General features: G+C 39.9%; 1 long non-coding RNA gene across 2 annotated transcripts; it reads right to left on the bottom strand.

The window, feature by feature from the left end:
• Positions 1–389: 389 nt before the first annotated feature.
• On the bottom strand, positions 390–16,252 carry LOC130456443 (uncharacterized). Of its 2 annotated transcripts, XR_008915299.1 has the most exons (4): positions 16,068–16,246; positions 15,175–15,228; positions 7,190–7,316; positions 390–2,921 (listed from the first exon to the last, which is right to left on the bottom strand). It is a non-coding gene; the product is annotated as an uncharacterized LOC130456443 (long non-coding RNA). The 2 variants fall into 2 exon arrangements; XR_008915298.1 differs by lacking the exon at positions 15,175–15,228 and having other exon boundaries at positions 16,068–16,252.
• Positions 16,253–17,283: the final 1,031 nt, after the last annotated feature.

Below are 17,283 nucleotides of genomic sequence, written 5' to 3'. Positions count from 1 at the left end.
GGAAGGTCATTTAATCAAGATGAAGCATGTGTTCACTTCTCCTCTCCACATGGCAATTGAGTCTGGTCATTGTAGAGTCCTTCAAACGTGGAGAGCCCAACTCCTTTGGGTTCAGGACCTTTTATACCTTACATCAGTAGTATCAAACTCAAGTAGAAATGGAAACTACCTACCTGTACAAAAGGATCCCTACATTCTGTATTAGGTAGTTTTTGTCTTATGTGGTTTATGGTAATAGGAGATTGTTGAGGAAGCACACTGAGTAATAAGTTGGTGAAGTGTCAGACTTTCATCTCCTTTCCCCCTCCAGCCAACTTCCATTGGAGCCCAGCTAGGATTCAGAAATGAGTAAGTTGATTGAAAATCTGATAAATAACTCACTCTCTATGTTAATAACAGGGGTTTATTTTAAGGAAGGAGGGGAAACAGGAGTTGGCTAGGTGAGACTCTAAAATAAAGTCTTAAATTGGGTAACTAAATTATATAGTCCGATAAGAGGGATGCTGTTAACAGGTTTCAAAGGTCTTCAGAGTCAATTGTCAGGGTTTCAGAGAGAAAATAAACAGGCCACAGATAGAGAAAACTCCTGAGCTCTTCTTCCTTTGAGTGTCAAGAAAAAGAGTTCCCAGAAGAAGCTTGTGTGTTCCTGTTTAACTTAGTTCTCCAGGTCACATTCTTCCCTGGAATTCTTCCTTGATGGACAGATCTCCAAGTTTCTATTCATTGCATTTGTTTCTCCTGGTTTTCTGTAGTCTTATTCTCTTACAATCTTTTACACAACACTAATGCAGAAAACCATGTTAATATAATCTATGTTTAATTAGATTTTATTTTTGTCAAATATTTATCAATTACATCTTTTAAAATCCTTGCTTTCTGTCCTAGTAACAGGTCTAGGACAGCAGGGCAAGAGCTAGGTAAATAAGGTTAAGTGACTTGCTCCGAGATACACAGCTAGTTGACTGAGGCAGACTTGAACCTGTGTCCTTTGGACTCCAGGCCTGACTATCCACTATAGCACCTATTTGCCCTACCCAATTATATCTGAATATAGTTCAGGTTCACTTGAGAATATCATGGATGGGCTTTGTAACTGACACCTTTGTCTTAGGTGACCAATGTACTCTCATGAGTTTGAGACTTAGTCCCTTGGACCAATGAAGTCTCAAGGTCAGTTTCTTTGTCTTTTTAGAGGAAAAGCTAGCTTAGTATATATAGCTTAGATGTTGTTCCTACCAATGGACTCATTACGTTCCAACCCAAAGTTGACACATATCTCAGAATATAATATATGTTTATGTTTCTCCAAGTTTGGGTACATTCATGGAAATGCTCACTAGAACTTTATGTGCTTTAAGGAAAGAATTGGTACAGAAAATTTTTCCATACTCATCACATTTATAAGGCTTCTCTGTGGTTAGAATTTTTTGATGTCGGGAAAGCTGTTTATTACTGATGAAGGTTTTCCCATATTCATTACATTTATAGGGCTTCTCTCCTGTATGAATTCTTTGAGGTTGAATTAGGTACATTTTAGTGCTGAGGCCTTTCCCACATTCATGACATTTATAGGGATTCTCTCCAGTGTGGCTTCTTTGATGTCACAACAGTTTTTGATTACTTACAAAAGCTTTCCCACATTCATTACATTTAAAGGGCTTCTCTCCAGCATGTATTCTTCGATGTTCAATTATATAGTTATTACTGCTGAAAGCTTTCCCATATTCTTTACATTTATAGACCTCCTCTCCAGTATGTATTCTTTGATGTTGAATTAAGTACCTATTATTGCTGAAGACTTTCTCAAGTTCATTGCATTTACATGGTTTCCCTCCAGTATGGATTCTTTGATGTTGAATTAGATTCCTATTACTACTGAAGGCTTTTCCACATTCAATACATTTATAAGGTTCTTCTGTAGTGTGAATTTTTTGATGCTCAATTTTATAGCTATTACTGGTAAAGGCTTTTCCACATTCATTACATTTGTAGGATTTCTCTCCAGTATGAGTTTTTTGATGTTGAATTAGGTACCTATTACTGCTGAAGGCCTTCCTACATTTACTACATTCAAAGGGTTTCTCACCTGTATGAACCATCATGTTTTTCAAGGCTGCCCTTCTCTCTGAAAGCTTTTCCACATTTATTACATTTATATGGTTTTTCTCCACTATGAATTTTTTTATGTTTTCCTAAGTAATGTTTATTGTGGAAGGCTCTACCACATACATTGCATTCAAAGGGCTTCTTTCCAGAATGAAATATCTTATGGATTTCAAGAAGCTGTTTAGAGCTGAAGCTTTTGCCACATTTATTACACACATATGGCTTCTTTCCACTGTGAATTTTCTTATGTTTCTCTCCACTATGAATTCTCTGATGTTTATGCAAGTTTCCCTTTTGGCTGAATGACTTTCCACATTCATCACATTCAAATGGTTTCTCTCCAGTATGAATTCTTTGATGTTGAGATAAGACTTGATTACTGTTAAAGGCTTTCCCACACTCATTACATTTAAAAGGTTTCTTTCCAATATGATTTATTTGATGTGCAATTAGGTTTTGTTTATTGCCTAAGTTTTTTCCATATTCATTACATCCAAATGGCTTCTCTTCAGTATGAATTCTTTGATGTACTAGATGGCATGAATTGATATTAAAAGCTTTGCCAGATTCATGATGTTTAAGGTGTTTTCCTTAACTATATATTCCACAGTTATGAATACAGTTTGAATGGTGAGTGAAGGGTTTCTTGTCCTTATTATAAAGTTACATAGAGCAGTTCCATTATATTCACATACATCTAAAAACTGTTTGAAGTTGGTTTTAGGAAATTGATGTTGTACAACAAGGACTGACTTCTGACTATATTTTTGACCAACTTTTGTTTGACTTCTGTCCAGATTACATTTCTGATGAGACTGGAGAGAAAAAGAAATGCCAACATTCAGTGCTTTCTGTGATAAAAGAAAAAAAAAAGCTTTATACCAGTGATGGCAAACCTTTTAGAGATGGAGTGCTGGGCCCCACCCCCACCCTATCCCTGAGACCAAGTGTCATGCTCCTCCACCCACATGCTAGGTACACCCGACTCCCCTTACCCCACACAGGGGAGGGAGAAAGTGCTCACACTGCGCTGCTGGGCAAAGGGGTGGGGGATGTGAAAAAAAATGTCTTCAGGCACATGGAGGGGGTGGAGGGAGCAGCTCCACCTGAGTCCCTCTGCTTTTCTAGTAACAAACCAGGATGGGGTTGGGGGTGGGAAGGGAGGGTGGCCCAGTGCTGACAGAGAGTGCACTGTGTGCCATCTTTGGCACTCATGCCATAGGTTCACCATCACTGCTTTATACTAATATTGAGATCGATTTCCTTTATCAAGGGGAATGACTATCCATCTGAAAGAGGTAGAAAAAAATTTTTTAGAGAAACTAAAGCCCAAATTAAGTGGGAAGAGAGGAACATGATAGTTAATGGCAAAGAACTTCATAAATAGCTGAATTATCGAGATGAATCAATTCTGAAAAATAGAGACTTAAAATCTGAAGTCATGCTCTGGCAAAAATTTAGCTGCTTGTTAACATGGGGCTGAAGCATTAGAAAAGAACGTGATTATCCCTTAGAGCCAGCATTGATTTAATAAAAGCAGATCACATAAAACAAAGTTCATTTTCTTTATTAATAAGTTTTATGAACTGGGTATGATGGAGGAAAGAGCAGATATCTAGCTTTCAAACAATGCATTTGATAAAATATTTTAAACTGTCTTTCTTGACAAGATGAAGAAATGTGCACTGAGTTTAGGGCCAGTTAAAAAACTTCATGAAAAAACTTCCTGGAATAAAGGATTCTGTCCATCTGGATTATTTTTCTCTAGTTTCATGCCTTATGGATTCTCTGTGGTCTTGTTCAATTCAATAATTCTGGCAATATTCCAGATGAAATCACAGAAGGTACTTACTCATCTTTTGATGATGACATAAAAGTGTATAAGGATACTTGATAGAAACTGAATAGGAAAAATTAAAAATATCTCAGTAGGCTGAAGGAATGGGCCAAAACAAATTATGAAATTTGACATGAATAAATGTGAAGTTCTATGTGCAGGGTATTAAATGTAGCCGACTCTGAGATGATCTTGCTTCCACCTAGCCTTCTCTCTGGACTTTCAGTTGTTACGCAAAACAGCTTCTAGATCCTGTGCCTTGTGAATCTTAAAACTTCTCAAACTCTACCTTAAAACATTTGGTTAAGGCTATTCCCCATTTTAAACAATGAAGGTACTTAGTCAGGAATGTATGTGAGAACTTTACATTACTCCACCCATACTTAGGCACACCTTAGGGGAAGATAAAGTTGTAAAACTCCTTAGTGAACAATGAAAGTCCTTAACCCATACTTATAGTGAGGCAAAAGCCCTTAAGCTAGGTCTATTTTTAGATCTAATACAAAAGGGTGCTAAGTACCTATGAAGGTCAAATTAATCACTAAAAGGTCAGGCAACTTGCAAGGGGCAAGCTTAGCAAGAGGTGTGAACTTACTCAGAAGATGTAATCTACCCAGAGAAGGTGAGAACTAAAAACTAAGAATGGTCAGTCCTTTGGAAAACATCTACTGTGATTGTTAGATGTGAAAATTTAGGGGAGGTGACATAGGAGAAAATTCTCTTTAAAAAGAGGTCAGAGGCCTCTGGACTTAATTCAGCTTAGGAAGCTGAATTGGCTCTCTCTCGGTGGCTGAACTTAGTTGAGCTCAGGAGATGAACTGGAGGGTCTCTCTGAACACTAGAGTTTTGCTTGGGACAATCTTGTGGTGAGTGATTAAAGACTGACTTAGTTTTCTCTCTCTAGGCCCTAGTCTTCCTATTATTTCCTCTTACTCTGTCTCTCTCCCTTTCTTTAATTCCTTCATTTGTATTAATTAAAATCTCCATAAAACCCAGCTGACTTGGGTATTTCATATTTGGGAATTTTTCCCATGGCGACCACTTATTTTTGATTTAAATCAAGACACTAAAAATTATCTTTATGCTTTTGTCAATTCAAAGTCTTGAACCCATATTTTCGCGGTCACAGTTTATGGCAACCACTCTTTTTGTCTGTAACAGTTTATGGCAACCACTCTTTTTGTCTGTAACAGCCTTCCATGAGATTCCCTCCCTGTTGTCATGTATTTGAATCCTGTACCCCCTGCCCCTTGTGGGCACTCCAGGACCCCAGTACTGTATGATGATTCTGGATTGCAATCCCTTTGCCTCAATTAAGAAATCCTTATTATTGCCACTTTGGTAGCTTCTTTGCAAGTTGATGATGGTTAAAATATTAATTACTCAGATCTAGGAGATTTGGTTTGGTAGGAAGTCACATTAGGCAGCTAGGTGTTTTGTTGTGAGGACCAAAGGAGATAAAGCACTTTTCAAGCTAAACTGGCACTAATTCCATCTCCTCAATGAAAATGTGTCCTGATCCTTAATATGGAAGTTGTTTATTTCTATCTATAAAAGTTCATGCAGTTTGAATCTGGCAGTTGCACCCAACTGTAAGCTGCCTTAGGGTGCTAATAAACTCCTTTGTCTTACCCACTGAGTTTGCCCAATTAATGACCAAGGTAAGGCTTGAACCAAACCAAGATTCATTAACACTTACAGTAGAAAGTCTAGGTTTGATATTATAGGTCAAGTGATCATGGCCAAGTCAGAATCTCACCAAGTCTCACTCAGACTCCTCATCTCTAAAATGAGGATAATGTTATTTTCATTTATACCTCATAGGTTGGAAATACACTTTGTAAATCATAAATTCTTACTGCTATATAAGCTACCCAGAAGCAGCTTATAAATGGGAAGCTGTCAATCATAGAACAATAGGGATAGAAGGCAGGTTGTAGAATTTCAAGGAAGAAAAGAAGTTAGGGGAAAATGAAGGAAAAGGTGATAGGCCATATTTTTGTGGTGTTTAGAAGTGAACAGAGATGAAATGGAAGGCAGATAAAACAAGCAAGAGGGAAGTAAAGGTTTTGCTCTTTTAAATAAGTTCAGACTAATATACCTGAAAGCAGAAGGAAAAAACTTGGAAAAGGGAGGGACTCCAGATTAAAAAAGACAAAAAAATCACCATAAGAAAGGATAGTACAGGTAGAAAAATTAGCATCAGTAAAAACCCAAACAACTATTTTTTGGAGGAAGAAGTAAAGGGAACTGTGAGGTCAGAACACTGAGGACAGTGATTTTTCAGGGGGAAAATGAGAAAGAAGTTTCAGAAGGAAAATCAGAATGTCTTTCCATGGCTTTGGACCTTTAAGAAGAAATGCCAGTCCAAGGGACAACTAAGTATCTTAGTGGATAAGAGCCAGGCCTGGAGATGGGAAATCTTGGGTTCATTTCTGGCCTCAGACACTTTCTAGCCATGTGACCCTGGACAAATTCCTTAACCCCTACTGACTCCCCCTTATCTCAATTTGGTGTACTTAATGTGGACTCTAAGACAGAATATAATATAATAATAAAGAAAAAGAAAAGGGCCAGTCTAACATTTCAAGGTAAGACATTCTTCCTGGTATGACTCACTGGAGTGATGCTTGTGATCATCTCCAGTATGACACTGCCTCAAAAAGTAAAGTTCATTCACCGGGGGAAGAACTTCTTGGAATTTCTCTCAGGCAATCTTAGGGCTTCTCTTTTCTCCAATGGTGAAAGGACATCTCCATTGGAAACGAACAGTCCTACTTATGAGAAAAATAATTGAACAATTTCTGTGAGTGAAAAGACATATTAGAATTGAGTCTTGGCTGTTTTCTCTTTGGGAAGTAGAAGGAATGCTAGAAAGGACCTCTGAAAGATATACTGTATTGTATTCTATCGGAGCAGTGGCAGGGTTTGAATGGGATTGAAAGAAAATTCTTCATTTTAGCAAACTTTCTACTATGAAGATGGAAATGTTTCCTATCTTCAAGTAATTATACTAAGACTTTAGTGAAAATGTTTGACTCTGGATGAATATACAATAGGAAAAAGGAAGCAGAAATAACACCAAAGGATTTAGAGATCTTTCCACATTACTGATATGGATGTGGACATGCCTTCAGATGAAATTAAAACTCAGTGAAGCACTTTAACCATCACATAACCTGCCACAAATGAGGAAGCCAGAAGCCCCAGTAGCCAGATAATTCACGAGAGAAAAGCCATCCTTACCCAGGGAGACAAAGTTCTCATAGTTCTCCTGCAACCTGTCCCTGTACATGTCCTTCTGAGCTGGCTCCAGCAGCCCCCATTCCTCCTGGGAGAAGTCCACAGTCACATCCTGGAATGTCAGGGATTTCTGAAATAGCAAAAGACATCCCTTCTCACACAGGGACCATCCCTCATGAATGAATGAAAGGTTTATTATGTGCTAAAAACTATGCAAGGTGCTGGGGATAAAACCCCAAACAAAGACAGTTACTTCCCTCAAGAAGTTTAAATATAGGAGAGTGATAGCCACACAGCCAGGTCTGGAGATGGAAGGTCCTGGGTTCAAATGTGGCCTTAGACCCTTCCTAACTGTAATCCCAATTGCCTAGTCCTTACTACTTTTCTGCCTTGGAACTGATACACAGTCTAGATTCTAAGACAGAAGGTAAGGGTTTTTTTTTAAAGATGATGATGGTCAGGAAGTTAGGAGATAGGAAGTTGGTCTTACAAGGAGGGATTCTCCAGGGTTTGGAGCACCCCCATATCAAGGATTTCTTGAGGATCTATTTCCCATTTTCCTCCTTTTCTACTCTCTACACCATAGAAAATTTTACTTTGTTGCTCAAGGTCAGCCTTATAAACCACTTCCCAAAGTCACACTTCTTTCTAGAGATATTGATCACCCAATTTGGGGCAGTATTATTCAGGCCACAGATGAAATATTAAAATAAAATCTTCCCTCCTGTTATATCTCTACTTAATACAGAACCACTCTCTCCCACCTAAGCTGCTGCTTCTTCATCCCAAGCCCTTTTCCTGTGCATGTCTCCAGCCCAAGTTCTGTCTTGGACTCACTCCCCTCTCTCCCAGGGACCTCATCAGTTCACATGAATGTTTTTATCCTCAAGAAGCTGAAGTTTCCCCATCCATAGATGCAGCCCAGGCCTCCTCCTCAGTTGCAGTCTTACAACATCAACTGCTTACTGGACATTTCAAACAGGATGCCCAACAGGCAACTCAAACTCAACACATCTAAAATATAATTCATCACCATTCCCCCCCTCCCCCCAACTCAATCTTTTTTCCTGCTTGCCTGTTTCTGTTTAGGATGCCCCCATCTATTTAAGGTAACCTCTAGGGTCAGATAGGAGGCTTAGGGGTTATTAGAGTACTGGGTTTGTAGTCAAGAAGACCTGAATTCAAATATGGCCTCAAGCACTTACTAGTTATGGGACCCTGGACAAGTCACTTGATCTCTGCCTATCTCAGTTTTCTCAACTGTAAAATGGGTATAAGAGCATCTATCTCCCAGGGTTGTTGTGAGATACTATTTGTGAGACATTTAGTACCTTGCTTGGTGAGTGATAGGCAATTAATAAATGCCTGTCCTTCCTTCCTCCCTCTACTCATCTCAGCTTGTAACTTCAGTGTCATCCTAGACAACCCGGCTCCTTCTCCCTCATTCTGCACAGCCAAACAATGACCAAATCTTATTATTTCTACCTTTGCAGCATCTCATCTCCCTCTTCTACCCACACCCACCTACTAGTCTAATTAAGACTGTCATGCATGTAGCAGGCACAATTACCATACCTTCTTAACAGCTCTCTGTGTCCTTGAGTCTCTTCTCATTCCAATCCCTCCTCCACATACTTGCCAAAAGATTTTTTTTCTAAAGCTCATCCCTGACATCATTTTCTTATTCAATAAACTCCATTTGACTCTAAGTCAAAAAAATCTGATAAGCACTCTATTACCTCAAGAGAAAGAAGCTCTTCTGTTGGACATCTGAGATGTTTCTCAGCCTTTGCAGGCTCACATATCCCTTCTCCACAGCCTGTCCAGACTGGTCTGTTCCTCAAACATGGAACTCCAATGTCTGTTCCTTTGTCTTTGTAGTGGCTGTCCCTCTTACCTGGAGGGCCTTCCTGCTTTCTCCAGCTTTGGGTGCCTTCCTCTTGTTGTGGGAGGAACAGACCCAAGATGGTGCTAACTGGTGAGAAAATCGAACACGAGAGGTTCTGCTTCTGTCACTGCCCATCACTCCGATACTATCCCGTATCTATTTTGTCCATATCTTTGTATGTTGTCTTCACCTTGAAGGTATGGACTCGTTTATCTTGGAGTTTGCATTTCCAGCACATTGCCTAGTCCCTGGGTCATAGAAGTGCTTTAGAAATGACAATTACAGAATCTGGTCCTCTTCAATGAAAGAATCCCCGCCGTAGCCTTCACGACAAGGGATCATGCAGGTCTATGATTACTGACTGAGTGAGGCTGAGCCCACCTTCTTTTCTGGCTCGTTTTTTAGGACATCTTTTTTTTCTTTTGCCATTTCTCACATATTAGGCTTCTTTGACTTTGTGCATCATATCCGTATGCCTCAACAGCGTCCTCTGGACACCTACAATTTGATAACTTGTAAAGTCTGGTGTTTGCCAACTCACAACAGTAAAAATATGTGTTACTGAGTCAAGAACAGCTTCATAGTTCATAGTCCATTATATAGGTACTGAGGGAAAGTCCAACCTCAGAGTCTCAGACTAAAAATAGACCTGAACGTAGTTTAAGTGAGGAGGGCTAATCCCATCAGGTCTTGACACAATGGTTTCTCTCCCCTTAGGTCAATGTCCTTTATCTAGGTGGGCTTGCTGGATCTTTTCCTTTTGTGTCCATTGTAAAGCATCAGCCCCTCACTGTCCTCATTTTCCTTTGTTACCATTGTAAAGTCAATCAACTATCCCTCTCATCCTCAGTCCCTAGGTTCCCCTAGAAAGGTATTTAAGCTTTCCACTTTAATGGCTCTTTGGAGTTGTCATCTAGCATGGTGGCACTCCCAGGAGTTTGGTGACTAGATATGCCAGAGTCTGGGACTCTTAGTGCATTTATAACACACAGCTCTTCGAGGAGGCCTAAATCTAGCACTAAAACTCCTTTCCTTAATTAAAGAGTAGTTTTTCCTGATTATTTAATAGTTTTGTGTTTTTTTACCAGTTAACAGTCTATATTAAAGAATTATTTGTGGGGGCAGCTAGGTGGCTTAGTGGATTGAGAGCCAGTGAAGGAAGGAGATGCTGGTTTCAAATCTGACCTCAGATATTTCCTAGCTGTGTGACCCTGGGCAAGTCAATTAACCCCAATTTCCTGGCCTTTATCACTCTTCTGTCTTGGAACTAACACTTAGTATTAATTCTAAGACAGAAGGTAAGGGTTTAAAAAGGTTATTTGTGTTTTATCTGTACTTTGTATGCAGTCTGACAACATGCTATTAATTATTTTGGTTATATCTCTGTGCTTTGATGGAAGACCTATAAGATATGTCTCCAAATCTGAGATTATATTTTATGCAAATATTAGCCTTCATCATGGACAAACCAAAGGACATGTAGGGGTTGTTAAGTGTCTACATGCCTCCAACTACTGGGGTGGGTGAGAAACCAGCCAAGCTTAAAGAGTTTCATGTGTTGTGTCTGGTCTACTTCATAAATGTGTGCGTGTGTTTCTGTTTTTTGACTTAGAGGCTTTCAAAAGCCTACTACATGCACTTAGCCTTTCTAGGGTTCATCAAATGTTGACTGACTGATGCTACACCTTTTCCCTTCTATTAGTACAAATTAATTTCCTGTTAGGTGAAACAGACCCACAAATTTTTGGCTTGGATCGCTATTACTCACTCCAAGTACTCTTGTTTTCATTTTTAGTGTCATTTTCAGTTTTTCTTATGGCATGCTGAAGATGAAGATGAAGGAAACAATGACAAATCCATTTCACTGTTCTCCTTCCAACTTAACCCATGATTTAAGATGTTTTCATTAAGATGGCAGTGGGAAGAGGTGGGGGAAAACCCAGCTTTCCCATGTAAACACCAACAAGAAACTGAAAATATATCAAGAAATCCATATAAAGAAACATCAGTAAAGTCCTTCATCTAGTCTAGCACTGCACTAAAAGGTCTCCAAAAAGCTCCAGGGCTGGAAGAAAGATCCTACCAGAGGAAAGTAAGCATGAGCTCAGCTGAAGAGGCCAGAAGATCATGGCGAATCATAACCAAAGAAACCTCAACTTGGAAAGAAGACTATGACGGTGCCCTAACTAGTGACACCAGTCCCAGTGTTATGATTGGAGAAGTGAAGCCTTTCAGCACTTGAAAACTAGGAGAGATGATAGCTAACAGCAAGCTATTAAGTGATTAAGATCAAGACCAAAGAAAGCCTGACTGACTACCTCATATACCTTAGCCCTGGCACAAAGTCCTAAACTGGAAGCTTAAGCTGGAGAAATGAGAAAAATATAAAAAGACATTGAAAACAATGAAAATGTATTACAGATCAAAGGATGCTCAAAGGATAAAATCCAGAAAAAGAAAGTAACTTTACAACATGAACAATCAGTCTTCAGGGGGAAATAACTTGGTCATAAGGCACATAATACTACCTGGGGAAAGTGAAGAAAAGTATTTTTAAAAATATATATCTCACAGAAAAAAGAACTGAAAAGAAAATAAGCATGTTGAAAGAGAAGGAACAAAACTTTATCCATGTAGGAGACTCCTTGAAAACAGAAGAGACCAAACAGAATTCAATGATTCTATGAGAGAGTAAAAAATGCAAAAACACAAAAAATAATGAAAGAAAATAGAAGGTGCCAATTATCAAAAACAACTGGCCCAGAACACAGGTCAAAGAAAGATAATTTAAGAACTGTCAGATTCTCTTAAAAACATGCCCCCCCCCCAAAAGAGTAGCCTACCATGTTCAGGAAGTCACAAATGAAAATTGCCTGAATTTATAAGTACCAGAAGTTAAGGTGAAAACAAAAAGAATCCACTGATTGCTTCCTGAAAGAAATCCTTAAATGAAAACTCTCAGGGATATCATAGGGAAAATCTGGAGTTCCTAGGTCTAAGAAAAATATATTGCAAACAGTCAGGGGAAAAAAGTTCAAATTCCAAGGAACTATATTTGAGATCCCATAAGATTTCAGTTAAGTCAGTCAATAGATATTAATTAAGCACCTACTGTGTGCTGGGCATAGAGACTCTCTGGAGTTCACAGTCCAACCCAGAAGACAGCATGGTAGACCACTGTGTACAAATAAGCAAGAGACATTAAATAGGAGACAGTCTTAGAATTAGAGGAAGGATGTGAGAGTTAAGAGGTCAAATGAAAGGCTTCCTACAGAAGAGAGAATTTTAGCTGGGACTGACAACAACTAGTATAAAGGACAGAAAAATTGTAGAAAATATCAAAAAGCAAAATCTAAAGGCTTATAACCAAAAATAACTTGCCCTATAAGACTGAATCTAATACTATAATAAAAAATACATGTTTATTGAACAGAAGAATTTCACATATTTCTGATGAAAAGGTCAAAGCTTGGAAAACGAGGGGATGCCCATCAATTGGGGAATGGCTGAGCAAATTGTGGTTTATGTTGGTGATGGAATATTATTGTGCTAAAAGGAATAATAAAGTGGAGGAGTTCCATGGAGACTGGAACAACCTCCAGGAAGTGATGCAGAGCGAGAGGAGCAGAACCAGGAGAACATTGTACACAGAGACTAATACACTGTGGTATAATCGAACGTAATGGACTTCTCCATTAGTGGCGGTATAATGTCCCTGAACAACTTGCAGGGATCCAGGAGAAAAAAACACCATTCATAAGCAAAGGATAAACTATGGGAGTGGAAACACCGAGAAAAAGCAACTGCCTGAATACAGAGGTTGAGGGGACATGACAGAGGATAGACTCTAAATGAACACTCTAATGCAAATACTATCAACAAAGCAATGGGTTCAAATCAAGAAAACATCTAATGCCCAGTGGACTTACTCGTCGGCTATGGGGGGTGGGGGGAAGGAAAAGAAAATGATCTATGTCTTTAACGAATAATGCTTGGAAATGATCAAATAAAATATAATTTAAAAAAAAGAAAAAAAAAGAAAAGGTCAAAGCTGAGTAGAAACCCTGAAATATAAATACAGGAATCAAGAGATGCATAGGAAGGTAATTACATTTGAGCAACTGGAAGGAGCTCAATGATGATGAAGTACTTATATTCTAACACGGCGAGGAGGCAGGTGGCCTTCAGATCCTCTAAGGGTCACAGAGGGAGTTCAGTAAAACAAAAGAAGATGGGAATAGTTTTGCTCCATGTCGATGGTCTTATGAGAGGAAAGAAATAAAAGGGAAGGAAGAATTGCACTAAGGAAGAAAAAAGAGACAAAGGTGGTACCAACTGTGTGTCTCATCACTGGGATGTGTGAGGAGAGGAGGGAGGAGAGGCAGACATCACTTGGACTTATCCGAACCAGTCAAAGGAGTGTTGAACACACATACTTGGAGTTTGGGACAGTAATACATGAAATTCACAAGGGACATAAACAATCAAGGAGTTATTGCTTAGAGTTTTTCTGAGCTCTTCCTTCTTCCTTATTTTGGCAAATACTTTACATCTGCTAGTCTCCTGTAGGAAATGCTGCCAGTCCATGGTGCTTTATCCATGACTTATTATTATTAGCATCTATATTGTGAAGATGGGATTAACTCTCCCCTGCCTACTTTCAGATTTAATCACCAGAAATGAATACACCCCCACCTTACGGATTAAGTGAGGGGAGGCTGGAAACCTACATGCTGAAATGGGTGGCAACTCAGAAATGACTGATTTCCCCCCTGGGTAGTCCTAAGCAAAGTTATAAACTGCTATTGGTCTATGTAAAGTGAAGTGACACAAAGAAGAGAATTTAAAGGTGGCAAGAACTTCCTGTGACTAGCTTTTCTCCTTCTAACTTGACCTTCTCGGAGCCCTGGCTTGGGACCTCAGATTGCTCTTGGATCTTCCTTTAGGACTACCACATGGGCAAGTGAAAAGGCTGACTCCTTTCCTGGCTCCTGGAGGGACTAGCCTCTGGAGAGATCCCCACCCCTCCATCTTGGAGGAGGCGGCCTTATGATTGGTGCCCTTGCTTAATTTACTGTAGATCCTCCAGCTGGGGCTTCTGGAGCCTTGCTGGAGTAAAACCAGGGCCAAAGCAAATAACCAATCTAAATAATGGGAACAGATTGAATCCAGAGTCAGTACCTTTCCTGACTAGCACATTAGCTATAGGAGCTGTCCATAAGGTACTCAGACATATCACAGGACAGAGTAACAAGACTAATACATCTGGACCCTCCACAATTTCAGGTTTAGAAATGCAAGATGATAGGTCTGATAAGTGTTGTCAGCAGTCCGTGCCATCAACTAATTTGGGTTTAGGAGGGAAAATAAGTCAGGAGGTCAAAGGAAGGAAGGAAGGAAGGGAGAAGGGAAGGGAGGAAGAGAGGAAGGAAACATTTATTAAGTACTTAATACATGTGCTGTGCTAAATACTTTACAAAATATTTCATTTGGAACAACTGTGAATAACTTAGCAATTTTCAGTAATATAATAATCCAAAACAATCCCAAAGGACTCATGATAAAATAAAATGCCATATACTTCCAGAGAAATTGTTGGAATTTGAATCCTGGACAAAGCAAACTTTTTTTCACTTTCTTAATTTTTTGTTTCCTTCCACAAAAGGATTCCTATGGAAAAAATGTCTTACATGATCGCACACATAAAATTTCTATGAGATTACCATTCTTTTAAAAATGTTAGAAACTGTTTTTACATGAAATTGGGGAAAAATAAAATGAAATAAAAAAGAAATATCTCATTTGATCCTTAACACAATCTTGGGAGATAATTATTATTATCCTCATTTTACAATTGAGGAAACCAAGGCAGAGAGAGGTTTAGTGACTTGCCCAGAGTCACCTGACTGGTGAGTGTCTGAAGTCACATTTGAATTCTCTTCCTGCTCTCAAGCACCACCTTTAACAAGAAGCTAGTAGCCTTATTTCCAAAACTGTCTTAATTACTTTATACTGATTTGTAAAGCAGCTAGGTGTAAGGTTTTTAAGGTAGAGGATAGAGTACCAGGTCTAGGGTTCAAATCTAGATTCAGACACTTACCAGTGCTGTGACCTTGGGCAAGTCACTTAACCCTGTCTGCCTCAGTTTCCTCATCTGTAAAATGAGTCAGAGAAGGAAATGACAAACCATTGTAATATTTTTTTTTTTGCCAAGAATACCCTAAATGGGGCATGAAGTCAGCTAGGACTGAACAATTGATTTGCATTTCCTTTATATGTATTCTATAGATACTTTGAAGCTACACACACATCTCCCTCTTTAAGAGTAGGGATTATTTTTATTCTTTGCATCTGTATGTCCAAAGCCCAGCATAGTGCTTGACTGATTGATTACAGCCCTGAAATTTCTTCTCCTTCTTTTTCCCTTCCGTCTTAGACTCAATATCGTGAATTGGTTCCAAAGCAGAAAAGTGGTATGGGCTAGGCAACAGCATTAAGTGACTTGCCCAGGGTCACACAGTTAGGAAGTGTCGGAGGTCAAATTTGAACTCTGGACCTCCCATCTCTAAGCTTGACTCTCAATCCATTGAGTCATCTCGGACTATCTTCCTAGGAAACTGGAAAATGCAGACAAAATTTGAACCCAGGACTCTCCGGACTGCCAGAGCCTCGTTCTGACCCATTGAAGAGAGAGACGGATGATGAGGTAGATAGATACAAAGAATATCGCTCCCCCCACCCCCCCAACTACTTAGGCAGTAGTTGCTCCTAGCCCCGCCTCAGGCCCCGCCCCATAAGGCTCTTCCCTCTGGGGCTGGGGGAGGGGAGACGTGGTGCCTTAGCGGCCCCATGGACGATTCCCTCTTCCCTAGCAAGGGCTGCATTTGACTAAGAAGGAAACTGAGGTCCAGAGGGCAAAGGGTTGACTCGGGGTCCTGCGACCAGAGAGAGGTCAGACTGTCCGACAACCCGCGCTTCCGCCCCCTCACTCACCTGCTCCCCCCCAAATTAAATTAAAATGTCCGGCTCAAACCGTAATCAAATGCTCACAAAGGTTGCTCACGGAGAGCCTCGAACTACGATTCCCAGAATTCATCAGAAGCGTGGACGAGGCGGGACCGAAAGTAGAGGGGGCGGGGTGCAGCACCCCACCTTGGAGAATTGTTCCTCCGGAGAGGCGGATTCTGGGAAATGGAGTCTTGCTCTGTTTAAAATCAAAACAACCCCAACCCCCCCCCCTCCCCATCAGTCCAGAGGTTTCTGCAAAATGGAGTTAGGTAGCGGTTCATTCGTTTTAAACGTCCCAGGGCTGAAAATGTGGAGAAAAATCATAACGGGGATTAAAAGGGCTTCATGGAAAAGAAAACATTTGATTTGGACTGAGATAGTACCACAGTGCACAGAATGCTGGGCTGGGTCACGAAAAATTGAGTTCAAATCCTACCCCATCTTACCTGGATGACCATGTGCAAGTCACTTCACCTCTTCATGCCTCAGTTTCCTATTCTGTAAAATGGGGATAAGCATAACATCGCCCTCCAAAGGTTCTTATGAGGATCAAATGAGATAATGATTGTTAAAGGGCTTAATACAGTGCCTGACACACAGTAGATGCTTAATAAATCCTTACCCTTTCCTTTCTCCTCTTCCCCCAACTGAAAATAGAATAACTGAACAAATCATGGCATATGCAAGACGATATTATTGTCCCTATGAGAAATTAGGCATGGAATGGCTCCCAAGAAATCAAAGAACTGAGTGAATCGAGCAGAAGCAAGAGAAGATTTTACATGACTTGAACACTGTAAGGAAAATAGCTAATGAAATACTTTGGGATAGACTGTGATGACTCAAGACCTGGGAGGCTAAGGAGAAGTTGTGCTTAGCTATGATGGAGAGAGAAGAGATGGACCAGACAGATGCTTAGAATGAGACCTTCATTTTCAGGTGCAGCTCACGGTGGTTTTATTTCCCTCTACACTTAATACAAGGAAGGCTTCTACTTTTTTTTTTTATGGGGCTGCATAGCCAGGACCCCAAGGTCCTTAAAAGGACTTGAGTCAGGCTCAGCCACTTCAATGTCACTCATTGCTCCATTCTCTTCAACCATTGGCTGGATGGTACCTAAGAGGCTCTTCATTTTAATAGGTTCTAAGGGAGTAATGAGGGAGTGATCACCTCATACTAAAAAAGAGAGAAAGGAAAAGAG

Source organism: Monodelphis domestica, chromosome 1 (genome assembly GCF_027887165.1).
Source record: "Monodelphis domestica isolate mMonDom1 chromosome 1, mMonDom1.pri, whole genome shotgun sequence".
In the NCBI taxonomy this organism is placed as follows: Eukaryota; Metazoa; Chordata; class Mammalia; order Didelphimorphia; family Didelphidae; genus Monodelphis; species Monodelphis domestica.
This window is presented reverse-complemented; position numbering and strand designations above follow the sequence as displayed.